This window comes from Drosophila tropicalis, unplaced genomic scaffold (genome assembly GCF_018151085.1).
Source record: "Drosophila tropicalis isolate 14030-0801.00 unplaced genomic scaffold, ASM1815108v1 contig_878, whole genome shotgun sequence".
In the NCBI taxonomy this organism is placed as follows: Eukaryota; Metazoa; Arthropoda; class Insecta; order Diptera; family Drosophilidae; genus Drosophila; species Drosophila tropicalis.
In genome coordinates, this window is record NW_027173374.1 from 12,379,313 (window position 1) to 12,407,215 (window position 27,903).

Below are 27,903 nucleotides of genomic sequence, written 5' to 3' on the forward strand. Positions count from 1 at the left end.
ATATATAAAAAATTAAAATTTTTTTCGATTTTTCAAAAAAATCATGATGTATACATCACAATTTTTTGCGAAAATTGTCAAAAAATTTAGTTTCCAAGATTTTAATGCAGATTGAAAGACATTATTCTAACTTCAAATTGAAGACAAGAATTTTTGAAATATTCCAAAAATTGACTAAATTAGAGCTTGGTGAAAATGACGATTTTTGAGTTACATTGCTGTTCATTCGAACATTTTGTCTCGCTTAAAGGGATAACTGAAATGATAATTAGCTTAAGTAGGATCGATTTCAATATCAAACTTATAAGCATTAAAATGAGATATTACTTTTGAAAATCGGTTATAATTTGGCTATGTTACAGTTTCCCAAAGTTATGAGTTTTTAGGAATTTTGCAGAATTTTATCAATTTTCTAATTTTCTAATTTGTAATGGTTTTGGTTGAAAATTAATAATAGTTTTCTTAGTCAATAAGTGTCTCAGTGCCGGATTAAGCCAGCGCGGGGCCTGAACCAATCATAAATTAGTTTTCGGGGTCGTTATGCAAAGGAAGAAAGGAAAGAAAAGGATTCGCAAAGTGGATGGCTTTTTTTTCACCATAAATTTTTGGTTATCTCGACTTTCTTTTCGCCAATTTCCAACCGATTTCAAAAAGGTTTATATTAAATGAATCAGAATTAAGTATATTTTAAAATGACATCAAATACTTGGATATATAAAAAATTAAAATTTTTTTCGATTTTTCAAAAAAATCATGATGTAAACATCACAATTTTTTGCGAAAATTGTCAAAAAATTTAGTTTCCAAGATTTTAATGCAGATTGAAAGACATTATTCTAACTTCAAATTGAAGACAAGAATTTTTGAAATATTCCAAAAATTGACTAAATTAGAGCTTGGTGAAAATGACGATTTTTGAGTTAGTTTGCTGTTCATTCGAATATTTTGTCTCGCTTAAAGGGATAACTGAAATGATAATTAGTTTAAGTAGGATCCATTTTAATATCAAACTTATAAGCATTAAAATGAGATGTTACTTTTGAAAATCGGTTATAATTTGGCTATGTTACAGTTTCCCAAAGTTATGAGTTTTTAGGAATTTTGCAGAATTTGTTAAATTTTCTAATTTTCTAATTTGTAATGGTTTTGGTTGAAAATTAATAATAGTTTTCTTAGTCAATAAGTGTCTCAGTGCCGGATTAAGCCAGCGCGGGGCCTGAACCAATCATAAATTAGTTTTCGGGGTCGTTATGCAAAGGAAGAAATTAAAGAAAAGGATTCGCAAAGTGGATGGCTTTTTTTTCACCACAATTTTTTGTTTAACTCGACTTTCTTTAGACTGTATTTTCGCCAATTTCCAACCGATTTCAAAAAGGTTTATATTAAATGAATCAGAATTAAGTATATTTTAAAATGACATCAAATACTTCGATATATAAAAAATTAAAATTTTTTTCGATTTTTCAAAAAAATCATGATGTATACATCACAATTTTTTGCGAAAATTGTCAAAAAATTTAGTTTGCAAGATTTTAATGCAGATTGAAAGACATTATTCTAACTTGAAAATAAAGACAAGAATTTTTGAAATATTCCAAAAATTGACTAAATTAGAGCTTGGTGAAAATGACGATTTTTGAGTTAGTTTGCTGTTCATTCGAACATTTTGTCTCGCTTAAAGGGATAACTGGAATGATAATTAGCTTAAGTAGCATCCATTTCAATATCGAACTTATAAGCATTAAAATGAGATATTACTTTTGAAAATCGGTTATCATTTGGCTATGGTACAGTTACCCAAAGTTATGAGTTTTTAGGAATTTTCATAATTTTTTCAATTTCCTTTCAATTTTCCTTACATGGCTAATCCGGCACCTATAATCTTTGCTTACTATCTTTAAGCTTATACCAAGTAAAAATTAGTATTAAAAGGTATTCTTTCTTATCCTTGACTGGAACTCAAGAGGTGTTCTCTTACCACTGCCTCAACACTATGGCACAATGAGAACAAGTATCTTCGCCTCCCTTAGCCTAATTAAAAATCATTTAAAGCGCCTTAAGCCAATTGATATGGTCACCCGACACACAAAAGAAGGCATTCAACCAGCAAACAAACAAACAAACAAACAAAGGACTAACAAACACTAAAACAAGCGACAGGCGAATATCAACGACAATGGGAGACAGCGTCAACCCTATGGCCATGGCCATCTTAAATGTCTGATCTCTTGTCTAAACGCACATAAAAGTCATCAAATTCACTGAAAACAACATTTGGCTTTACGTTTACGTTTTGTTGTCATTGTCACCGGGGCGCGTTTGGCTTTTAACTTGTTTTTTTGCCATTTGGTTTTTTGGTAAGCATCACCACCACCACCAGCACCAGCACCACCCCTCTATCCTTTTTACAGGCTTTTACAGTGTACACCCCGCAGCAATCAACAAGAGTGGCAATGGCCAGACCAGGAGAGAGCAACATGAGCACTGTGCACTGTGTCCTGGTGCGTTTTTGGTCTCAGTGCGAGGCGGCAAACGGCTTCGTCGACTTCCCTCAGGGAAACGTCAAACAAATGACAGTTGATTAGACAAACATCTCGACGGCAGCACCACGAAACGAGCATCAAATGGAAAATTGTGAAATTATGCAATACGCTTTCGCGCTCACCGTGTTTGGAGCCACAGAGTGAGAGAAACGAACCGAGGGGACGGAGTCAAATGAAGTAGTTTTTTGGACCCGGACGTACGCAATGTCGTGTACGATCTTAGCACGCTGATAAGATTAAACTTCGGCGTACGCACCACACTCCAATTCCAACACCAAAAACACCAATTCGACCTTCCCACACCCACTCAGCCTCCTCCCTGCCCTCCCCCATCTTGCCTGACAGGCTGCAGGCGTTTCTCTTTCGCTCCTTTATTTTTGTACTTCTTCTTTTTGTGAAGACCGAGAGACAGACAGATAGAAAGGAAAACACAATGCCGAAATAATTGAATGCGATGAGGCTCATAGCCATCGTTGTTGGTGTCGTTTTTTTTTTTTTTTTTGGCATCAAGCCGTTAAACAACAGGCGTAACAACAGCAACAACAATGGAAATGGTAGAAATGGGAATGGGGATTGTCGAAGGACTTGAAGGCACAAAATGTGCCTCCAAATGGGCCTAATAATAATTTGTGAAATAGGCAATATCAGTCAGGCCAAGTAGTTACAATTACTTAAGTGCTGATGCTAAATGGAAACCTCTACGAAAATGAAATCGAAAGCACTAAAGGAAAGAGAATTAAACCTTTAGCATGGAACTATGAATCTGTTGATATTTCAAACCCTTCGTAAAAGACATAACTGGGACTTTTAGAGTTTGATTGAGAGTTTATTGAATTTTAGATAAAACTTTCCTTTAATTACTCTCGATTTCAAGAAATTGAGTTCCCCAGCAAAGAGTTTCATTGGATAATTCGAACCAAGTTGCTTTCCTTTAACCCTTGCAAAGCATTTTCCCTGGGAAAATTCCATTAAAATGTAAATGCCACTCAAGAAACAGTTCGCATCATGCATAGACCACAATTTATCATAGTCCTTGGAACATTTAGCGTATGTTTTCAAAACCAAAATTCAAATTCTCTTCTCCAAAGTAAAGGAGGAACAACGTAGGGTAAAATAAATAAAAGGAAAAAAAAACGCATGAAAAAACTAAACCTACTGGAAAATCCCCCTTGAAAATGAAAACAATGCAAAGCGCAGCAGTTTTCGTTTTGCAGTTTTCAGTTTTCTACCTTTGTGCAATGAGAATGGGAATGAAATGAAATGCAAGGCAGCAGCAGAAGGAGCAGGAGCAGAAGCAACCACATCCACATAGAGGATAGCTCGAGCTCAGCTGCTGTTGAGTGGAACGTCTGTTTCTAGAATTGTTGTAGGCGGAGGGTGGAGAAGAGTTACCACAACAAAAAAAAGAGAAAAAAACAAACAAGAAGAAAGAAAGAAGAGAAAAAGTGTCCCCTGCTCTTGCGTGGGCGATGCTTTAACAAACAACAGAAGCTGCTGTTTCCCGTTTTGTTGCTGATGAAATAAAATCCGCCTTTTGTGCATTTAATTTTTAGAATGCTCAAACAAAGGGACAGGCAACAACAAAGGGCGTACCCCAAAAATATAACGCAATGCCGGCAACAGCAACAGCAACAAGCCACAACAACAACATCACCCACAACAATGGCCATTGCCTCACAATAAAGACGGAGGAATCCTGAGGACACTCAGACAAAAAGACCTGGATAGGTTGTCTAACAAAAGGACACCAACTGCAGCCTTGCAATTTGATGCCAAAAGGTAGAAAAAAATGGGCAAGGGTTACCCTCAAGGCTGAACAGTTCTCCTGCCATGCAGGATGACAGCAACAATAGCAACAACAACAAAAGCAACTACAAACAACTTAATTATTGGCACGCGCTGCAATTTTTCGCATTGACTTTTGCAGCAGCGAACCTGAGAAGCGCCACGTGTCGTATACGCAACCAACCACCGCAACAATGGCACTAACAAACTATTAAACAATAACCAAAAGTCCTTGTCATAATAGCGCCCACACACACACACACACACACACACACACACACACACACACACCCATAAAACAACTCCCCACTTGCTCGTTTTCCAAGCGGTGCGAAAGAAACCAAGAAAAAAAAAAGGAAATAGAAGTGAAAATAAAAAAAAAATGTTAAGAAAATGCGAAATTGTTTAAGGACCCAAGCTGGCAAACGGCGCCAGAAATTCTCAAGACACAAGACATTGTAAAAATTACATCAACGGACTTAGCCTGAGATCCTCTCCAGAGTTGCTGCTGTTGCTGGTTCTTCTTCTTCTTGTTCTTCTTGGTATTCTTATCTGCTGGCATCCCGCTCGTGTATTCAATGTGAAAATAATTTCTTTATCCTTTTTATGTGCCCATTTGGCATGTGCCGTTATGCCAAAGCTGATGCCAAAGCCAAAGCCCAAGTACCCGGAGCAATAACAAGACGAAGAAGGGGAAGTTAATGGTGGGGGGGATTTGGAGTTGTCGGTGGGTTGGCCCGTTGTAATAACATCCCCCAAATGGGTCATTTGCGTATCCTCAAACAGCGAATAAAAATCAGTGAATAAGAAAAACAGGAAGTGTCAGAGGACATCCGCATGTTTGTTGTTGTTGTTGCTGTAGCTGTTGTTATGCTTCTTGTTTTCCCATCTCCCTCTTTCTCTATTCCCATCTCTTTTATGTGTGTGTGTGTGTGTGTGTGTGCGCCATAAAAGGACCACAGTTTTTCGGGTCTCAATACTTTTGATTAAGAGTTCGACATCGTAGCCACACTGCTAATTGCAAACGACGCTCTGTCTCACGATTTATGTCGTGACCGAAATGGTCATCTGTTGTCCTGGCCCAAGCCAGGGTAAATGGGTAAATGGGCAACCTCTAAATGGGAATGTCTACTAATTATCGAAGGGCGTGTGCATTGTATGCTGTCTGTAGCAAAAGGTTTTCGTTTCAGCTAAGCAAATCGAAATCGCTTTCAAACAATATCGATCAATATAAGGACCAACCACTTAGAAATCCGAGAGAGATGTGATTACATTTGTATTCACATTTGCCATGGTCAAAATTAAGGCAATTTGATGTTGAAACTACATGGGCTTATTCTTAGTCATTGAAGTTATGAAGAGATATCTTTTAAATTAGGCAAACTTTTCATTTTCCAATAGAAGAATTCAATGGGTCATAGATATCTTCTGACTAATGGAGAATTTGAAATAAATGGAGTGCCAAGATATCGTTGTTAAGAGTAATTGGTTGGCAAACATGGCCACTGATTTAATTCTGGCAATTAATTTGAAAAATGTGAATATGCAAATTCTAATATTCGGATCAGACAAAAATCTATTAACACTCAATGTGAACAAATCCCTAGAATTCTTGCGACTTTCTAAATACTCCCATGTAATTGCCGGCAGGTTAAGCGCTGCATTGCTATCCCTGTTGCAGTTGCTGTGGCTGTGGCTGTCTCTGCTCCGTGTAATCCTTTTTTCGCAATTAACAACACATACGCATGTCAGCAGCAACAGCGGGTAGCAGCAGCAACCACAACAACCTGATGGCCACAACACATTGCAATGCAGATGCAACCATCCCATCGCATCCCATCTTATGCCCTGCCCTGCTCTGTCTGGGTAAGATTAATGTGCAAGTTGCGTTCAGTTTGCTGCATCTTGGCGACTTATGGAAATTCATCATTATCTCTCTCCGACTCTCCTGCGAGTCAAAGAGTCGGAGTGTGTTTAATGAGTTCTCAAGCGATGTTCAATTCAACTCATTAGCTGCATTTTCCTGGCCCAGCCAAAAAGTGCAAAATGTTTCGCTGTCGCCTGGTTAGTTTTCTTTTGCATACATTACCAATGGAATGGAATGGAATGGATGCGGGTTTAGAGAGTTGGGTCTTGGTGTTGGTGTCGCTATCGGTGTTGTTGTAGCTGGTGGTGTGCGTATATTTGTCATTGTCAACATTGGTGTAGAACATGGCGATGTCTATGGCTTTCTGGGTATGTCGGCTCGGTCGACTGGCTGATCGGTCGGTTGTTCCTTGTTCTTGCAGCTGCCTGGGCTTTCACGCAGGTGATTAACATAAATGCCAAGTGTCATGTTTTGCACTTTTAGTCCGAATCCCAGACCATTTAAGCTGGCCACGCATGATATCTTTTTGCCAAACAAATTGTCTAACTGTAATGACCAATTCCTCCCATCTTCCTATCGGCAGCAGCAGAAAAAAGTCTTGGCACGCGTTCTCTTACATATCCAATAGCAAATGCCAAAAACTTGAAGCCATAAATCACAGCGTTTGGCAAACAAACAAACAAGCAAACAGCCACCCACCCACCCACTTCCCTTCCCACCGCCCGGAACCGCAGCTAGGCAAACAAGCGAGGGCTGAGCCAAAAAGGCGGACCACCTTGATAAATTCAAAAGCACGCACTTTTGATTTAGGCAAATCCCCACTAGGATATGTGGCCACTATATCATCCATTGGCAGAAGTCATCGCATCGCCCAACCGACCGACCGAACCAGAAAACCCACCCAAGAACCAAGAAGAAAGCGAAGGCGAAAGCGAAAGCAAAAGCTAGCCGGATAGAAAGAAATCTCCATAATATATGCCGGAACATATTCCGCACACAAATTGCACAGCAAGCGTCATGACCGACCATAGTCCAAGGTCCTGCGGAGGAGGTCCTTCGACTGTGTGTGTGTGTACGTTGAATTGCAATATTATAATTCAAATTTATGCAGTCAAGAAAAACCCTTTTCACACGCACTTTCTTATCGACGCCATACGATTAAAGGAATGGGAGCGACAGCACAAGGGAAATGAAATGAAAAATAAAAAAGAAAAACATTCAGTTCGCTTGCCCCATTCACCATTCTCCATTAAAAGCACCAAAGAGTCAGGAGCAAGTGTGAGGAAACGGAAATGAAGCCAAACGGAACAAGTAAAACAAATTTACAAAATGAAAATGCCACACACACACACAGACTCGCACACACTCGCACACACTCGTAGAAATTGCTCAATATGAAGCTGGGAATGGGATAGTGACAGGGACAAGGACAGTTGTTCTAGTCGTAGTAGTAGTAGTAGTCGTAGCATCCTTTTCCCTCTTCACCCATGCCCAAACTCTATATCTGTCCGTATCCGTGTCCGCATCCCCAGTGGTATTCGTTTGGCGATTTGCCTGTCACAGGGTTGCCCGTCCACCTCCTTCTAACTCACCAAATATCGTTGCTGTCGCCGTGACTGCCTGTTTTATTTATTGCTTTTTTAACCCTTTTTCGTTGATTTGCTTTCGCTTTGTTTTTTTTTGTTTTCTGTATTTTCTGTCCGCAGTGTTTCCTGCCATTGAAATCGAACTAACGGCTATCATACGAGTGCCTCACCCTCCCCCACCGTAAACCCTTTATATCCCACATTCTGGCAAGTTTCACTTTTGCGCGTAGTGCAATTCAACGTTCGCTTAATGAACTTCACTTTACTCCACTCTGCTCCACACGAAGTCCATTCGAAATGCATCGATTTTCACATTGTCCCAGTAGTTATTTTTTTTTTTTTTTGGGTTTTTTGGCCCACCTATTGCCATTGATAGTAAAGTCTTTCTCGTTGGGTGCTTTTAGTTTAATGAAAGGAAAGTGGCAAGCACTTGGCTAACAGGATTTGCATAAGCCTACATAAGGCTTGGCCCAAATGCCAGTGCTCAAAGTGAATATTATTGACAATATTCGGATTAAAATGTCGCTTTAAGCAGTTGTTAACTTTGCCACCAAAAATATGAGAATAAATCGAGTAAACTTTTATCTTCAGTTGAGCTTTAACTACTTGCTATGGCCAAGGTTTGTCTTGTTAGTGGCTTATCTCTAGTTGCATCTTGTCAGAGGTTTAACCACAGTTGACATTTTCATTTTCACAATTCTTAACTGCGAAATGCCAATCCTTAAGTATCTCTGCAACTGGTAAAACTGGGCAACTTTATTACAAGCTTGCCTGTTTTTGCGATTTACAGTGGACTCTTAATTAAGATGGCAGCTTGTCTCGACTTGCCAAAGTTTACAACTTTTTCATTAGTTATATTAATTAAATGGCAAATCGTAGACACACACACACACAAAAAGAAACAGTCAAGGCACCAATTTTTGTCACCAACAACATTTCTGTACCCTGTATTTATAGGCAAGGTGAGGTATATCAGCCCATAGTTTCTATAGAGAAAAGGACCCACAGAATATCAAACCAGCTGACTTTTCAACAGTTAGGCTCCTGAGGAAGGATGAATAAGGCTTTAGATTTATGTTAGTTACAGGTCATTCCAAAGTCTATCCGACAAGGGAAACCTATAGAATTTGTCTATGTAAGTATTTTTTGTGGATTTTTTTCATTCATTATTATTATGACTTTGGTTTTTTTTTTTTTTGCTGGTATGATGTATGAGATGATGGCGCTGCTGATGACCTCATTGGATTTGAGGGGAACACACTCACACACTAGAACACTGGGGAATATGCATGAAAAAAAAAAAAAAAACCTGCGCTTACCAAACTCGACTTCATCTACCTCATCTTTGGCTAATAATTTCAGTTGTTTTTTTTTGGTTGTGTGTGTGTGTGTGTGTGTTGTTTTTTTAATGTTCACTCACTGACTGCATAATGACAAAAGTTTGTGGCGCTCACAACTCGCTGCTGGCTGCTCTCTCTGCTGGCTGCTGGCTGCTGGCTGCTCGTCGGTGGCCAGTGGTGGTCAGTGTTCATTTGTCCAGTGGCCAAGAGATGACAATCATTTAATTAGAAACTTTCCCATAGGCTCGAGCCAGCTCTCTCAATGTTTCTGTTGTTTCTCTCATTTTTTTTGCAATTTTTGTTTGTTTTTTTTGTTTTTTAATAAGTAGTTTTGCGAGCTGTTAATTAACTTGTTTGAACAGGTGTGAAAAAGTTGTCAAAGCGATGAAGAGAATATGCCAGGGGGGGAAGAGAACCGTCGGGATGCTGCCGGATGGCTTGAACTGGTAATTACAGTTGGTCAACTTTTCAGATGCTGTCTGGATGCTTGCCTTGATTCTGGTCCCTCATATTTGCATAAGGCCTTTGTGTCTGTTGTTGTCCTCCTCTCCTCTCTTGCTTTATGCATTTCTGCAGTGACATTCATCAGACAAGGAGCCACTTGGATGAATAGCAGACCTTTTGCTGAAATTAAAAATTCCGATTGAAATTCCCCGATAAGTTGTTGCAGTTGTTCTTGTTGTTGTTGGTGGTGGTGCCGCCGCCACAGCGGCAAAAACAATTAAATATCGCTGGCGTCGTCCACGACACGATTGGCATTTGTTATAGGCGCCTTGGTGCTCGCAAATGCGTAGCAATTGGCGCTACATTTGGCCACAAAAGTGCAGCGGGTGCTACGTGACCGATCGCTGTTCAAGATTATTTAGCCTGCTCCAACGGGCAAAGGCAACATCGGCGGCAACGGCAACATCGATGACGATGGCGTCGCCAAATAGGGCTTGCCATGGCATGGAGACACGTGAGAAGTAAGGGGGGACTCCAAGAGACAAAGACAAGACAAGCCAGTCAAATTGTCAGGGCGCCGTTCAAGTGGCAACGGATTTACCATTTGACTGATGATCATGATTAGAACTGAAATGAGTTGAGCTGCAAATCCAAGTCTATGCCATTGCGCCCTCGATCCCAGCCCAAGCCCAATCCCCTCTAGTTGCGATCTAATGACTCTTGGGGCGTGATTAAAGACTGATCTGGGAATACACTCCACATTTCCAGGTGAACGTTCATTAAGCGAACGTTTTGTATAAATTATGCTAATGATGCTTCAATTGATTTGTAATAAAAATCCAAAAAACGTTGCAGAATTAAGATAAATATGCTCAAAGCACGCACTTTGCCGGCATCAAGAAGAAGGCAAACATGTTACCAAGATGTGGACTGGCCCAAACTCTCGGCTGCTATTCTCCATGGCACCACTGATCTCTCACTGGTCTGGGCACCTTCTGGTGCATGTTATGCTATGTATAGTATGTTGTTTGCCTGTCGTCACCGTCGTCGTCTTCGTCGTCGTCCTCGTCGTCATGGTCATGGCCAACGGCGTTTCTGTTGATTGTTGTTGTTGCAGCTGAGCTCGGCTGCGGCTGGGAAAATGGCAACTAGCGAACAAACGAACGAACAAAACCAACCGACATGGAAAACAACAACAACAACAACATAGAGAGAAACTTTACATAATTAGAAAGCTGCCACATATGCTGCCGCCCACACACCCATCACCCACACACACACACTCACACCCATTACCCATAAGCAAAAGCAACCATTGCAACCACCACAAACACCGCCAGACAAGTTCAAGTTGCCTTGGCCTGAACCCTTTTACCAATTTCCAAGCGCAACATTTTACCGTTGTTGCCCAGCTGCTGCAATTAATGCCCCATGTGGGAGATGGGAAAAGCGGTTTGATGCGGGGGGGACAAAATTGAGAAAACATGCCTAATTTCGTGTAATTGCTATTTGATTTATTGCAATCTACAAAATTTGACTTTTGGCGCTGCCAGCCAACAAGATGCCCATTCCGCCAATGCGATCAATTGGCTTGCCACACAAGTAGTTTCGTTACGCATTGCCCAGACCTGGCCAGACCACATCCCACATCCCACATCTCATCCAGATGCTACCAACTATTTTCTAATAAACAATTTACGCGCTGCTCAAAGAACTGTCAACTGGGAATTGGCAGTGTGGAACTGGAAACTGAGCTGCCCCCATGTTAATGATGCTCATGTGGGAGCCAAGGCGTGGTCTTTGCTTACTTAGTTTCTGTTGTTGTTGCTTGATAAGATTAGAGTAATTGCCCAAAAGGGCAGAAATCTGCGAGTTTGGCTAATCATATCAAACTAAATGTATCCCAAAAACATTTTCTGATTGGAACTGACATACAGAAAAGTTAATAGAATGAATTAGAAATCCTTGCGATGAGTTTTTCCGCCATGTTCAAAGTCTTTCAATTACTTAATTCACCTACTTTTACGCTGACAAACTTTAATTGTGCTTAGTTTGCATCTGAAAAGACAATCTCTAATGTGGCCTACCCACCTGACAAGTGCTAAGTAAATTTGTCAGTTTTTTTTTTTTTGCCCCCCACGTTAAACCGCTAACTCGGTAGCTCCTCTGGCAATTAACCATGGAATACTAACAGTGAGTGCTTCTACTGCCTTCCATTCCTGCTAGTTGCTCCTCTGATGTCTGATGTCTGATGACTTTTTGCGCGTTGACAATTTTCCCTGTGTGATGTGCTCAAGATTGATGGCCTGCAATTATCGTTCGGTAAAGTAATTTATATACCAAAAGTGGGCGTGTCACACATGTGACAATGCGCGAACACACACACACAGAGAGAGAGAGAGAGAGTAAATTTGTGTGTGTAGGGAGTAAATTCAATTAAAATGAAGTGCATTGCCATATTTTATGCAGCAATTCGAATTAAAATTCAAAACTAAATATCGATTTCAAAAAGGGCAACCACAACGTTAGAGGGGGTGAGGTGAGGCTAAAGGACAGGCAAAGAAAGTGCTGGGACATATGCAGATGAAAGTGTGTGTGTGTAAAGTCGCTCCTTCATGTGGCAATAACACAAATTACGCAACATATGGTGCCAATGATGTTGCCCTTTTTGACGGCGGCAACGTCAATTGAAGGCGGCAACAAAGGCCAAGCCATTCATTCGTCTATATGTATTTGTAAGTGGAAGTTCGAGTGTGTGTGCGTGTGTGTGTGTGTGATTGTGGCACAATCCTTTTGCCTGTCAGTGATTTTAATGCCTTTATTTCTTTGCCGAGTGAGTTTCCTTACATGCCTTGCCTCACCTCACCTTGCCCCTCACGTCTTTCCATCCATTGCTGCTTGCTTTCTTCTTCACATTTCTTTCTTTCTTTTTTACTTTCGACAAGCTTTTTACTTTTTTTAATCTCAGGTGACGCCGCCTGGGTGTCGTAAATCAAGCTGCCGTCGACCCCAACTCTCCGCCTTTCCCCAAACCACTAGCAACCCTCTTACCAAGAAGGGGTTACTCTCTCGATGTGTGTGAGTGTGTGTGTGTACGATAATTGAGTTGTGAATGTGTTTTACAATGTTCCTTTTTTTATTTTGTCTGGAAATTGATATGCCGCACAGGATGTTGCGAATTATCGCATTATGTATTTGTGATAAGAAAAATAATGCGCTCTGCTCTCAATGCTCTCCCGCTGAGGCTCTTTGTCTCTTGGCCATTCAGAGTCCTTGCTCCGAATTCACATTTTCCATTAGTTCAATTTCAATTTACCATTGTTGTAACCCTCTCATAAAGAATTATAAAATGTCTTAATGGTCGCATAACAATTTCAACAATGGCACGGGCGACACTAATCGTCCAACAAAATGTAATTTAAACAAAAGTCTTACCCCTTTCTCAGTTAGCTGTTTGCTTTTGACAAAGGCCAGATAGCTTTGCCTAGCGGAAAGTGTTAAACATGTCGGGGAATTTGTTTATTGGGCTTTTCAGGGATTTCCTTTTCAGATGAGGGCAAGGCATTGGGCATCTGGCAACTCTCCTCCTCTTGAGTCGCACTCTTCTGGTGTCTTGTACAAATTCTAATTACCAGCCTCCGAGTTTAATTAAAATTTAACTGTAGTTCCACTTTAGGCCCTCAATCCCAAACACATCAACTCCACCTCCGGGCAGGTGGTGTCGGCATATTTCTTGCTCAATTTTCGTTGCTTCGCCGCGCTAATTTTTAATTAGCTAAAATTGCAAAAAAATCTTTCTTCTTCTGCCATTCTCTCTACTGCGATCTAACGTGCCTCCTTTGTCCACATTCCTTGCCACAATCAAATTGTATTTCAAAATGGCGGCTGGCAGCAAACGCAATTACAATTAGCATTGCATACTTTTGAGAGTTCGCTCGCCCCCCTCGCAAAATACATAACCTCAAAAGTACCGCTGGCAAATGGCATTAAATAAAACTTAATTGACAATTTGAAGAGCCTACCAAAAAACAAAAAGAGAGAGAAAGAAAAAACCAACTAAAAACCAAAAAGGGAGGCCATATGAAGAGAGAGTGGGAGAGTGGGAGGGGTGAATTTGTTGGCATTGCAACAGTCAATTAAATTCAGCAACAATAACAGAAACGAGCGACTTTTTGCATTTATTTTGTGGAAAATTCCCAAACAAACTGCACAAATTAAAAACTGAATTGGCAATAATTTAGCACATCTCGGCATTTATCTGAACACATGATGCCGTGCATACACTATGTATGATTGAGAGAGACGAGGTGGGGCTAAGGGGAGGTATGCACAAACGAATTGGCATGCAAACAAAATGGCGTTTTAACGCTAACTGACAGCTCAAGTTAAAAATGTCTGCTTATCGAATTGAAAATTATTTAAATATGCGTTGCTAATTAGGCAGCAAACAAGTTCGTTTATTGTTCAGATATGTCTGCATATATACATGTGTGTGTGTGTGTAAGTGTGTTCACTGTGCATATCTGAAATATGTCCAATTTGGTAGTCCTTGATATGGTTAATGTACGAGCCATGCAACGTATTGAAGTTGTGTGCATTTTCACTGAGTTTTTTTTTTTTTGAACTGTCAAAATATTGCAATGAAACCTAATGAGAAACAAATTCCATTTGTAAATTTGATGCATTCCCTAGACTAATATCCACATTCAGACTTAATAAATTCACATTGTATATTTATTACAAAATATCTATCGATATCTAGGGGACAGAGGAAACGGACTAAAGTTTAATTATGCAAACAATCAAATGCGAAAAAAAGGAACTTCTATGTTTAACAGAGAGACAACAGACCAAAAATGATATACAACTAATTTATTTTCAATTTTCGGAAATCATGAGAGCTATTAAAATTGAGTTCTCTGCCAAGGGAGGGGCGGGGCATTATGGTGGCTGTGGGTTGACTAACTAACTAAACTAAACTAAACTAACTAACAAAGTTGCCGCATAATCAGACTCGGATAGGCCAGAAATGTGGCATGAAAGTGACACAAAACAACTGGACAGAGGAGTGAGAGAAAAAGAGAGAGAGAGAGAGAATAGGACAGGATAGCAGAATTGTGGCAGGATTCGCGCATGTGGCGCACATGTGGTTTCTGGTGGTCACTGGTGGTAACTGCTGGCTGATTGCTCCATTTCATGTAGGTGGAGAGAGAACGATGGCTTTTTATTTTTGCATTAACAGCAACAAACACGACAATGAAATGACATCTGAAATGTCCGATACGCAAATAATATGCAATTTTATTTTATTTTAAACAAAAGAGTGGGCTGTGTGTGTGTCTGTATGGTGGTGCATGTTATTTGCTATGCAACGGACTCTGCCACCGTCCGGTTGCCATTGTCGGACGGATGTTAACTTCCACTTAAATGGCTTCGCTTCCGCTTGTCGTTTATATTTGGCTTTTTAATATAATGTACATAATTTTTCAATTTTTATTTATATCCATTTCATTTGCATGTGTGTGTGTGTGTGTGTGTGTATGCATTTCATTTGCAGGGCATTGTTGCTGGCATGCATTATCGGTCATAGCAAATAATAATAATAATTATAATTATAATGCATTTGCTTCTTTAGCTTCTCGTTTTGTAGCGTCCAACTGAGTTGGACTGAGCGAGTCCTTTCGCTCGCCTTCCTCCTCCATGGGCCACAATCATGTCCTCCGCCATGGACACAAATCAAACGTCAGCATTTTTGCACATTTCTGCTGCCTTTTTCTGCTTAATTTTGCAATTTTTACCCACAAAGAGCAGCAGTTTTTTTTTTCAACCGAGCTGTTTCCCCAAAAAGGCTCCCTCTCTAGTCACAGACTCGGCCTTTTCACTTGCAGCTGTGTGCGTGCAAAATATATGACTGTATTGTATGTACATCCACATGTGACTACATGTTGTGGATCAGGCAGACAAGGCGACAGTCAGCAGAGACAGAGCAGACACAGTAGACAGACATCATGACACACTCACACATTGACATTTTGGGCATTGTTTATGAATTGCAGCCATGGCAGCCAGCCCCTGGTGACAGACAAAATGGCCGAATGGCCGCAGCTGGGCCCCGCTCTTCAATTAAATATGAAAATTTGTCAATTATTTTGCACAACATGCGACAATTGTTAAATTATTAATTATTACGGTATGCTTGGCACAAATTAAGTTTTCAATTCAAACTAATTTAATACAACACACACACACACACACACACACACACACAAAAGGAAGAAATGCCAAGCTATACAAAAGGAGAATGTTGCAAGAATAATGTGAGAATTGGCGCGGGAATTGTAAATTGACAGACAAAGATTATACTTATAATGAATAAAACTCATAGGTAGAACGTGTGCCATATTAAATTTACACAAATTAGGGAATAATTCTCAATAGAAACCCTTTTTTTTTTGTTTATTACCCTATAATTCTTTTGTTCTTGACTTCAAATCGCGACGTAGGTCTCATTAAAGGTAGTTCCATAAGATGTAAATAAAGAGAAATGTAGATTAACAATTCTTTTCTTTGTTTCTTACTTCTATTTTGGACAAGAAAGTGGATGTGAAAACCTACTGCCGTCGCTCTTCCTGCCCCAAACAGTATGCTATACTTTTTAACAGTTTAACAAGTATCCGTCTATGAGTGCACTGCAGTGGCGGATCCAGATGAGTAAGTTTGAGTCACAAATATAAATATTATAGTGACAATCTTCCAAGCTGATATTGTTCATCAGTCAGCTAAACCAATAATAGTTTTTTTATATATTTAAGAAAAGATATCTTGAAATCGTTTTCGTTTTATAAGTTGCAACATTTTAACTAATTGTAAGATCAAAAATGCAACATCAATTAGCGAACTTTCCTATATTACTATACAATGGGCGATATGTACACAATGTGTTTTGACGCGGCGCCAAAGCACTATCAAGGGGCTAGACATATGCATATGGAGTTCCATTTTCATTTCCCCCCCAAAAAATATGCTCAGTTCCTATCCGCCTACACAATTTCTTGCGAGGATGATAGAGAGGGCCTGGGGAAAGAGTGAAGGCGATGGTATAGAAAGGAATGTTGTTGCCTTGTTGCTCGTAATAACTCTGCAGTCATATCTGCATCTGCGTGTGGTGGAGGGGAAGCAGAGGCAGAGACCCTGGTCGGCCGCCGAAGCAACGTGCCTAAAAAGAAATTGCGGTTGTTTTTGCATTGCCGTTTGACATGCGCTGCATTGTTGTTGTTGTTCCTGTTGTTTGCTGCGTGTGTGGCATTTAACACTATCAAGAGTCAAAAGTGCGTAGAATGCTGCACTTAGGAGGTGGAGCAGCAGCAGCAGCGACAGCAAAAGCAACATCATGAGCAGCGACAGACCCCAACCGAAAGTTAACTCAAAAAAATGTTTGCATGTTGCGTGCCAGGCAAACATTTTGAACCACCTCCAGCACTGGCAGCACCAGCACCACCACCACCAACAACTCCTATCCACCGCATCTCCTACACATTTGCATGCAAGATTGGGCGCGCGCGCATGTCCAAAGTGAAGTTGTTCCTGTTGTTGCTATTGTTGGTGTTGCTGTTAGCTATGGCTACAAACGACATCGTTGGCGGCGTTGGCGTATTTGCCCTCTAGCAACAGCTCTGATGCAGCTGCGTTTTGCCATTGGTTGCTTTGGTCATGCCCTTTTGGCCATTTTCGTGTGCATGTTGATAAGCCAAATGCAATGCAAAAGTTCTCCCCAAGGCAAAGGCAAAGACTACGTCGTCGACAACAACGACAACGACGACGCTAGTCTCTTGGCCGTCTTCCCCTTCCGTTAGTTTTGTGTGACATTCAATCAGAAAATGGCGTTTTCTTGTCAACGTATGCCACAGCAGCACCAGTTGAGAGACTGTCACGCCCACTATCTTTCTCTTTCCTTGCCATTGCCCATGTCCATGTTCCACATTCAAGTCCATGTCAAGCTCCCCCCCAAAACAATAAGTCAAAGAAACAAACAAGAAAAGTGAGCTTGGACCATATAAATGTCATCATTTAACCGAATGCCAAACTACTCTTTGGCAACAGAAGAAGAAAATGAGATAAACCTGGATATAGTGTCTACCAAGTCAAGCCTAAACTGATCAATATACGATAATTATATATATAAAAGAAGCAACTCCCCTTGAAGCCGATATTAGCAAATGAAAATCTATATATATCAGAGGTTTTCTATATCCAAAAGAAGAATATATAAAGGGGGTAAAATTGGTAAAGAAAGGATCGAATACTAAGAATGTAATCAGTCTGATCTCAAGTATTAATGAGAAAGTCTGATCTTATAGATGATCCCATTAAATTGATTTTTTTATATGTTTTTAGAGTATTTGGTTTGCTGGCTTAACTTGAGACAACGAAATGGTGTTGGTGCAAGGAATCACAAATGTTAGTATATCGGTGATTGGAGGCTCGTGGGTCCTCCGACTTGAGTCAACAATCAAATGTACGCGACAAGCCTTGTTCCATCGTTTGCTGCTGCTGCTGCTGCTGCTCGTAAAAATGCACAAAGTCCAAGAAATGTCAAATAATTTTAGCAACGATATAAACCCATTTCATGTTTACGACAAACATTGCTGGTGCGGGTAGAATTTGCATGGGCCACGCCTTCATCCAAAAGCCCACCCCAATGAGTATGTGTGGGTCCATGTGGGGGCGTCGGTGTCGTCGTTGTCGTAGTCCTCGTCGTCGTCGTCATCATCATCATCGTCGTTGTAGTTGTTGTTGCAGCTAGTTTCACTTTGGCCTCGTCTGGTGCTTTGGTGTTCTGGTGTTTTCTAATGTCCTGTCATGTACTTTATGAGATGTCGAGCGCCAGCGCATTGCCAAAGATGGTTGGCAGAGAGATGTAGGGAACGGATGTAGGGGTATGACGGGGATAGGGGCATTGCGCGTTATCGTGTCAAAATGAAGGGACAAACGACAACGACAAGAGCCAAACGACACGAAATGAACGACGCGTTAGCTGCGCTCTCTCCCTCCCTCCCTCCCGCTCAACTACTCTGGTCAGGAACAGAGACTGAGTAGCCTCTGTCTGGGTAGTCCGCCTCGAGTTTGTTCCTAACCAAACCAAAGCTATCCCAACCCCCTGTCACCCTCCCTGGCCCCACCTTGCTTTGTCCACTTTGATTGTTGGTTTTTGGCTTCGGCTGGCTCATTTCTCGTAGGCTCTGTGGCATTTGCATTCGCCTGACAGGCTCACAAGTGCAGTCTTTTTGGATCTGTATTGGGATTGGGATTGGTTCAGCCTGAGCACATCGCATTAGCTTAATTCGTGTGTGTGTGTGTGTGTGGGTGGACATCATTAGAGACAACCAGTGAAAATCTCTTTGCACATCAAAAGTATTGGATGGATGTGCAAGAGAATCAAGTTTGGCAATCAGTTTTAAGTGCACTGCACCAATGTGGCAAAGACATGGTGGCAATTGAGTGCTTCTGAATCCTTTTCAAATAATCATATGCCAACATCATGCTGGTGAAAATGCTGAAAATGTGTTTCATAAGACAACCTTTTGCCCCAAGAGATGTCTGCTTCTTTCACGCGCCAAAAATTAAAAAACAAAACGAAAAGGAAAACGAATTCAATTTCTCTATCTGCCAAGCAATCACTTCGTTCAGCTCATCCCCCGCACACACACACACACACACACACTGAACTTTCATATGGAATGTGTGTATACAATTTTTGTTTATTTTAGCAACTGATTTATGCATGAGATAAAGCAAACTTTGTAGACATTCTAAAGCAAAACTCGAAATATAGTAGCAACAACAACAATTCCCCCTAGAAAGAACAGAAAAGAAAAACAGACGGGGGCCAAACAAAAAATTTATATTGGAGCTAACAAAATATGCATAATATTTGATAATGCTTTCAGCGGCATGTCCTTGCCACACACACACACACACACACACTCGAGTCGAGGACAACGTTTCAGCACGTTTACGCAGCAAACGAAACGAACGAAGGACGAAAGGAACACTACGGAAAAATTTACTTTTGGCCCAGCCAAAAAGATCTTATCAGAGGCGCCATGTGAGCATAAATTTCTTGCTGCCACAGCGAAATAATCAAATAGAAAAGAAAAAAATAGAAAAACAGAAACAACTTTTAAAAGGTCACAAGCAATATGCTCTCCCCCTCCCCCTCGAACCCACCAACAGCAGCAACTCTTTTGTAACTGCCACTTAAAGTCTATATCAAAGGATTGGCCAAGAGCAAGCGAGGCCGGGGTGTGGGGGAGGGTTAGCAATTGCAGCAAAACAGATTGAAATAACTATCTTGCCAATTGGCAATGCCAGTGGGCGTGTCAGCTGACCAGTTGCTGCAAGCAATTACAAGACGATACCACAATTATATCTAAGCCGGGCATTGTTATTATGGCCAAGAATCGCAAAGAGTTAGGGAAAGAGCCAAAGAGTGAGTCGAGGCCAACTGGAAGCTGGAAAGTTTTGTGCCGAGTCCAGGCAATTAATACCAAAAATTACACACTTCCATGAGATGGCCAGAAGGCCTAAGGCCAAGAAGATTTGAAGCGGCTGCTGGTTACTTTGCTTGCTTGTTTAATCGCTGATTTCCTGCTCAAACAGAGAATGAGACAGACTGAGAGAGAGAGAGAGCGAGCGAGAGTCCCAATCCCAAATAGCAGGACCAAGTTCAATTCAGAACTTCTGGGTGCCCCATTTCCGTTTGCACTTGAGTGATTTCGTTTAGTCTTTTGTTTCTGCCACACCCCACCCTTCTGACAGTCACCCATCTCCGCAGAAACAAAACAAGAACAAGCTCATAAATAAATGTACTACACAAATAAATTCCATGGGCATGGGTTCGGTTCATAATCAAGCGTTGTCTTTATCGCTGCTAAGTATCTGACCAAGAAGATATCACCAAAGAAACTTTTCTCATAGGATTGATGCCCTTTTCTTGGCTGGCCTTTTGTTTTACTTTTCCCCCGCATCCCATCCACACTCCACACTCCACTCTCCAGTCTCACCCCATCCAATCCAACGAACCAGTGAAGCGTCAAGGTGTACCAATTTGCAGGGCATGCTTCACTGCCTCTAATAAGTTTACCAAACCACATGGAGAAATCTTTTATTTGTTCCAAAATAAAAGTTGCCCCTCCCCCCACCTCACCGACCAAATGAATAAATTTTGAAGAGAACTTTTGTTTAGTCCGCGCGGACAGAGCGGGTGGGGCACGGGAAAAATGCTTTTGATTTTCAACTTGTCGCCTGATTGTCACACGTAAACAAAGCTTCAAATTTGGCATACAATCGGGTAAGGCAGGGGTGAGGAGGTCAGGTCAGAGTGGGCAGTCAGATGATATGGGTGTGGGCAGAGGGGGGAGGACGGAATGTGCGCAGCAGCGTGCGAATGATTAATGGATGGCTAGACAAATGGAAATTGTTTGAATTACATTAAAGTGTAGTTAGTTCGAATTTGGCAACTGAAAAAGGAAAAAAGAAAATAAACTAAAAAAAAAAGAACTTTCCAAATGGTGGACTTTCCCCACCCCACCTAACCCCCTCCTCCCCTTTGTGACTACCATCAACTAAAATTTCAAAATGATGTAAAAGTTTTTGTGGCAGTTGTTCACGCTGAACCGCCGTCGCTTGACGGTGGTTGAAATTTGTAAGAAAAAAAATTTAGATAGACAAATGGTTTGCTGGCAAAAACCAAAAAAAAAAGGGAAAAAATACTTATCAAGGGGCAAAAGTGGCGACGAGGCGGAGAGAGAGTAATCTTTTGCTTACCAATTTCGACATCAACATTAAATTGTCTTCTCGCAACTTGTCCAACTAATTTGCCGTCTAGGAAAATGTTTCGTTTCCTATGAAATTACAGTGAAATGCAACTAGAAACGACAAAGCAACACAATTTATGATTTATGACCGCAGCAACAATTACCTTCCCGAAGATGTTCCCAAGGTATGAGACGCGGCCGAGTTATATTAGGCCAACGACAATTGCAAAACAAAAGGAAAACCCAAAGGGTCCAACTAACTTTGACCAACTTTTCGATTGCCGCACTATTCAATACCCTCGCAAATTGACAAATTCTGAACAAATTTAAGAGAAATTTAGGAAACGAAATGCCCCAAATAAGATTGGATTCAAAAAATTCTCAAAAATAAGCCTGCCATATGATATGAAAAGTTGTGGTTTTATATTGAAGCTTACAGAAATTGAAGTTGGAAGTCGTCTAATCGGATGGCCTCGAGCCTCGAGACAATTGCCAAAAAGGACTTGATATGGAAACGTGTTGGGATAGAATACAGAAAGAGATTAAGTTAAAAAGTTCTTGCAATCTAGTTAGTCCATGTGCCATTTTATTGTTAGGGTATAGAAATGAAAATGAAAATAAAACGAAAATTGAAGTCATGCCAGGGAACAGCAACAGCAGCAGCCCCCTTTAGCTTTAATTTCCGATTAAACTAAGGAAAAAGCTAAGTGGAGGCAATAACAGCAACAACAACAACAGATGAGGAAAAAAATAAACTGTAACAACATAAGAAATTGGCAGAAAACAAGCAAAATGCAATGAACGATATGCGGGTGAGAAGAGGAGCGGTATATGCAATAGGATAATGATGGAGGAAGCGAGAACGAGAGAGAGAGAGAGAGAGAGTGAGTTGAGGTGTGGGGGCATGGCAGAAGAAAAAGGAACGGCCATTGCAGTTGGTGTATCATATAATAATAACAACAAACGAACCAACGGATAAACGAACGGATGGTTGGATGGCTGGCAGCAGCAGCAACAAAATTATTACAAAAAAGACAGGGGCTGGCCAGGCGAACAACTTTTGGCTTAGCCCCTGCCAATGGTCGTTCTCTCCGTCCCTTTCTCTCTTCTCCGTCTCTCGCACAGACTGGGTCTTTGCACTGGCATCGTTTTGGAAAATCTACCTTGAAGGTAATTATAGTAATTACTTCACGAATCGCAAGTAGTGAACGCTGCTGCTGCTGCTGCCGTCGCTGACGACGTGCGACCGCCTAAAAACATCAACAGTTGCCTCAGCTCAGCCATCCCACTCCACAGACCATCTCGGGCTTCTCGATTCCATTGCCAACTGACCAACATGGCCGGACCAGAAACAGAAACCGAAACTCATTGATACCCTTGGCTGGCAGGCAGGCAGGCAACCAGGCAGACAGTGTCGGTCTTGGTCGGAGTCATGGCTGCTCCTGCTGCTCCTCGCGCTTATCTGCGCACTCACCGCAGGCACAACTGGATCTCTTTTGGATCCGAGGCCAGAAGAGCGCCTGCTGCTTTTTTCTTTTTTTTTTCTCATTTCATTTCATTTTTTCTCCTCTTTTTTTTCGTTGTAGGTTGTAGCCTCAATCGGATTGGATTTAGCTTTAGCCCTTGATTAGTTTTGTGCAGCGTTGAGGATGCCGCCAAGTTGCTCTTATTATTATATATATATATATATGTATATATAGGCACATATATATGTATTGCCTTATTCGTTCCTTGCTATCTCTGTCGCTCTTGTGTGTTGTCGGCGTTGGCTTTGGGCCTTGAGGCTTTGGGATCACCACAATCCAACCAGCCAGGCAAGACTAATTTTCTTGCACACGAAGCAATTTGAATTCGCTGCTCAGGCTTACAGAGATCTTTTAAAGGAATTTGTTGCTGTTCTTCGTCCGTCGATCTGTCTGTTGCTGTTGCTGCCGTTGTTGTTGCTGTGGTTACTGTTGTTGGCGGGCGCTTGTTGCCGTTTTGTTTGCCTGCTTGCTGTAGCAAAATTGCTCTGAACTTTGTTGCACTTTGAAAATTTGCAGTTTAAGATCACGATGTAATTTCGGAAATTGCCATGTTGCAACTGGGAATGCTGTTGGCTGCTGTAGTCAGTTGTTGTTGCTGTTGTTGTTGTTGTTGTTGGTGTAGTTGCTATTGAGCCTAATTTGTCGCCGGCTGCAACATTTGCTCTTACCTGGTCTCAACTTATGACTTTCCGCTTGGCCCAAAAGCCTGCCATAATTATATTGAATCTTCAAGTCCTTTCCTTCATCTGTTCTTCCTCTCTATCAGTATCTCTCCTTCTTCGTCTCTCTCCCACCCATTGATAAATTCTAATTGTTAAATTTAATAGCCATATCGATCGCTCGTTTCGCCTTGCTTCGACGATCGTGGTCTGATGCGAAAACAATTCGAATTTATTGGTACAAATGGCATTCTTAATGATGGTCAGGTTACCCCATCGTTTTGCCCGGGACCTGGCGCCTTCTTTGTCCTGCTTTGTCGGCACAAACTCTGGCAACAACTGGTCAAACTTTGTCCAAGTTGTCGCAGTAGCAAAAAGAAAAAGCAACCAACAAGAAGCAGTCCAAGGAAGCAGACTTGCAATTTTCCCAAAGCATTATAAACAATTTTTATTGCTCGCCATATATTTCATCTTATTGAGTCGTTTGGCAAGGCAAAGTTGGCGGTTTCGTTTGGTACGGATTCGATTCGATACGATTTGATTCGATTTCAATGGCCTGCAATGGCAAGTGAGCTGAGAAATGTGCAGGAAACTGATTGGGGAAACTGTGACAATCAGTGTGAATTATGCCTGAGAACTTTGTAACCTTATCTCTATCGGAGCCCTCCCCATCGGTTGGGCCCCTTCGTCGAATCACATGCCAAAGCTCTGACATCAGCAGCGTGGATCAGCTAGCTAGCAATGCAATCAAAAAGCCACTCCCAAAGACTGAGCAGAAATGATAGGGCATAAATGTTCTCTGACTAACTGAATTAACCGGCTAATCAGCATGAGACTAAACTATTTGTATACCATACAAAAGAAATGACTGAATGCCTAGACATAGCTTCGTCTATGATAGCCATCAATGAAGGGAGAACATAGAATATAAGCAAATGCGTAGGCAGAATGAATCCGTCTCTCTCTTTCTCTCTCTCTCTCTCTCTTATTTCATTGCAAGCAAATAAATGTCATTACAAATCACGATGGAATTCGCAAACCGAACCGTGTCGAAGTCCAACTTGCCGACTAAGCATAGCCCAGGGAGCAATAAATGGCAGACACAGGCTTCGTAGACTTCGTTTTCGTGTTCGTCTTTGCCTTCACCTGGCCTGGCTCATTATTTAATGGACTGATCGATCATAAAAAATGAACCACATGTTAAACCTTACCTTATAAAAAGTACAACTTGTAGTTGAAGTTGCAACTCGGAATGGAGATAGAGCTGGCGATGGTGGCTTTGGAATCATAGTCCAAGTCCAAGTAGGAGCGGCCACCTTTGAAACTGAAATAGAGCTTGTCATGTCTGGGCTGGTGAAGCAGGAGTCGACTCCTGTGAGGAGGGGGAAATGGTATGGTTACACCATGAGTTGTACAAATGTTTTAGGCCACAATTGGAGCACTTCTGTTTGACAGTGCGTATGATTTATGTGCCTGCTGTTTGTCGCTGCAAACTGCAACTGGTCCGACGCGAAGTTCAAATCTTTAGTTATCCAACCCTTTACCCACTCTAAGGCTCCAACTCCAACTCCAAAACTCAAAGGCAAGAGATTGCCATGCAAACTTCCGGCGGAATTTCAAACTTGACTTTTTGCCTGTCCGGCGGTTTTTAAATGCAACAGCTTGTGGCAAATGTGGAATGGTTGCTGCTGCTGTGAAGTAAGAAGAACTGGAGCAGTTTATTAGAGAGTCCTGCAGGAGCTGCTCACTTTACATCCGTTGACACAGGCAGGCAACAACAAAAGCAACAACAACAACAACGATAACAAAAAACAAAGTCGAGCAAAAGAGCAACCCAACAAAATTCAGTGAAGCAATTTCTATGAAATTTATTTCACATGAAGATTTATCGCGATTTCAGACAGCTCTGGCGACACCTGCCAACGCCTACAAATGTAATTTATGGCTCTCCCGCATTATGCACACCAACAAACACACCAACACACTCACAGCATGACTCTCCTTGGGCTCCTCCTCTTACAGCTCCTCCATTCCTGCCTTCCCGCACTTAACACAAAATGCTCATAAACGAACGCTTGATTCAGTTGCCCCCAATGGACGGCCAAGGCCCCGACCTCACACCCACGGTCCACTGCATAGAATACATAGCATTATGCACATATATCAGTATAAACATATAAGTATATATATATCTGTTGTCCAAATTTGACTTTTTGTCATTCAAAATGCAAAAAAAAAAAGAAAGAAAAAGACATTTGAGGTTCCCCCCCCTCTTGAATATATAGTTGTAATTAAATTCAAGGACAACTCATAGGTTAAACATAATCTAATGACTGAGGATTTCTCCCTTATCACTTTTCCACTGCCGCTATACCATTTGTATGGTATTATTCACCATTCTTTTGTGATAAAAATAAAGTCTTTTCGCTTTGCAGTTCTTTGATATGTGGCAACAAGAACATGTCACTTGACGAAATTCTAACGAAAGACATTATACATTTGCATATGCAACCAACTGAGCCAGACCGAGTCTCAGAATTCAAACTCAGAGCCATATCCATACTCAGAATAACCAGAGAACAACAAGAGCAACTGTCATTTTGAGCTTTTTGAGAAATTCATAAACTGAAAAAGTGGATTTTCATATGAAATACTTGCGAGAGAAATTCAAATGCGGTACAGTGACAGACCAAAACTCCAACACCAACCAAGTGCTCCTTTTGCAGTGTCTCGTTCTCTCTCTCTCAGTCTTTCTCTTGCCGTCTCCCTCAGCGTGTCGCACGCATGAACACCTTCAACTGGTCTAAAGGATCTGCTAAAGGCAGAGAGGAATTGTATATTTCTGGGACAACATAAGTCGCACTAATGCCCATAAAAGTCTCACCTATCTCCTTATACCCCAAAACCGTTGTCTATCTGCATAGTAGTTTCTCCTCATCCTCATCCTGTTGCTGTTCCCTTGCTGTCGTCGTTCGTTCGTTTCGGCTAAAATGCTTGAGATAAAGTTGAGCACCTGGAATAGAGTGACAAGTGGGCAGCATTTCATACAAATTGCACTAGACGACGGACTGAACGGTCGACAATTTAATGATAAACATTCTGGAGGCCTCAGTCCCACAGTCTCCCAGACGCAGTCTGACTCTGGGTTTGAATCTGAGTCTCAATGCTGGCCCGGCCTCTTTGTCTGCGGTCGTCCACAACTCAATAAAGTTTACGGCAAATGAAATGTTGCAACAAAAACGCAATTTAATAATTAACAGCACGAGCAGAGAATAGGCCAGCAAGCACATCAGTAAGAGCGGTGTTTATTATTGTTATTAACATTTTTGCCAATGCCGTAGCCCGCCGTTCCCGATCCCGTTCGCATTGCCATGGCCATTGCCCGTGAGGCAAGTTTTAATTGATGGTCCGACCGTGTTGGGGAAACTCTCCTAATGCAGTTGTACAATAAGCTGATGGGCCCATGTTGCTCCCTTCTTTTCTGTCTCTCTGTCTTTCAGAGGCAGTCGTCGCTCTTTTGCATGTGCCACGCCCCCGATAACCATTCCCAACCATTTCGATATGATGAAATTGCCCCATCCCTCCTATTCACACACACACACAAACACACTCACACACTGGGTAAGAAAGAAAAGTCGCGTTGGGCTATTATAAAATTATCGTCGTAGTCGCCGTCCAGACATTGGCCAGTCCTGAGGCCCCTTAGGCCATAAATACATGAACCGAATGGGTTCTACGCGATGTTGTTGTTGCTATTATTGTTGCATTTGCAACCAGAAGCCTAATTGCAATTTACCTTTCGCCCGACTCTGGCTTTGCCCACCAGCCCCTCCCCCACCCGTTTTTAACCATACGCAAAGGGTCTTTAGAACCTTAGCTGGCTGCTAAGAATTTTAAATTGTTTAATGGTGACTAAGTTACGATTCCAAGCCAAGTTAATTACATCGGGGTGCATATTTGCCGATATGCCTGAACGCATAGGCCCCCGGGGCCTCGAGCGGGACCCATAGAAATGACAGACTCACACTCTCACTCGGTCCACAGAGAGGCAACAGGTGCAGTAGGCTATAGAGTGGGGCAGGGCAGCAGGGCAGAGTAGGTAGTAGTAGCTCTCGATCCCGCTCTTACTCTCTTGCATTTTATGAAAAATTAAACAAAATGAATTTGTAATTTCATGTCATAAATAATTGGCCGCTAACTCGCTGCTGGAGCCACAGCCAAAGTCGAAGCCATTGGTAGGCGCTTTTGTAGGACCAAAAACCAAACAGGAGTCACAGATAGAGCAAGACAGAGATGGCCTAAAACCAAAAGAGAGACAGGGATCGAGAGAGAGAGAG

At 41.5% G+C, this 27,903-nt stretch overlaps 1 long non-coding RNA gene and 1 pseudogene across 1 annotated transcript in view; one reads left to right on the plus strand and one right to left on the minus strand.

Annotated features, from left to right (window-relative positions):
- The window catches only part of LOC137585949 (uncharacterized), a 174,698-nt gene that overhangs the window by 114,574 nt on the left and 32,221 nt on the right, over positions 1-27,903 (minus strand). The window lies entirely within an intron of this gene.
- Positions 6,540-7,853, plus strand: LOC137585837 (uncharacterized; annotated as a pseudogene).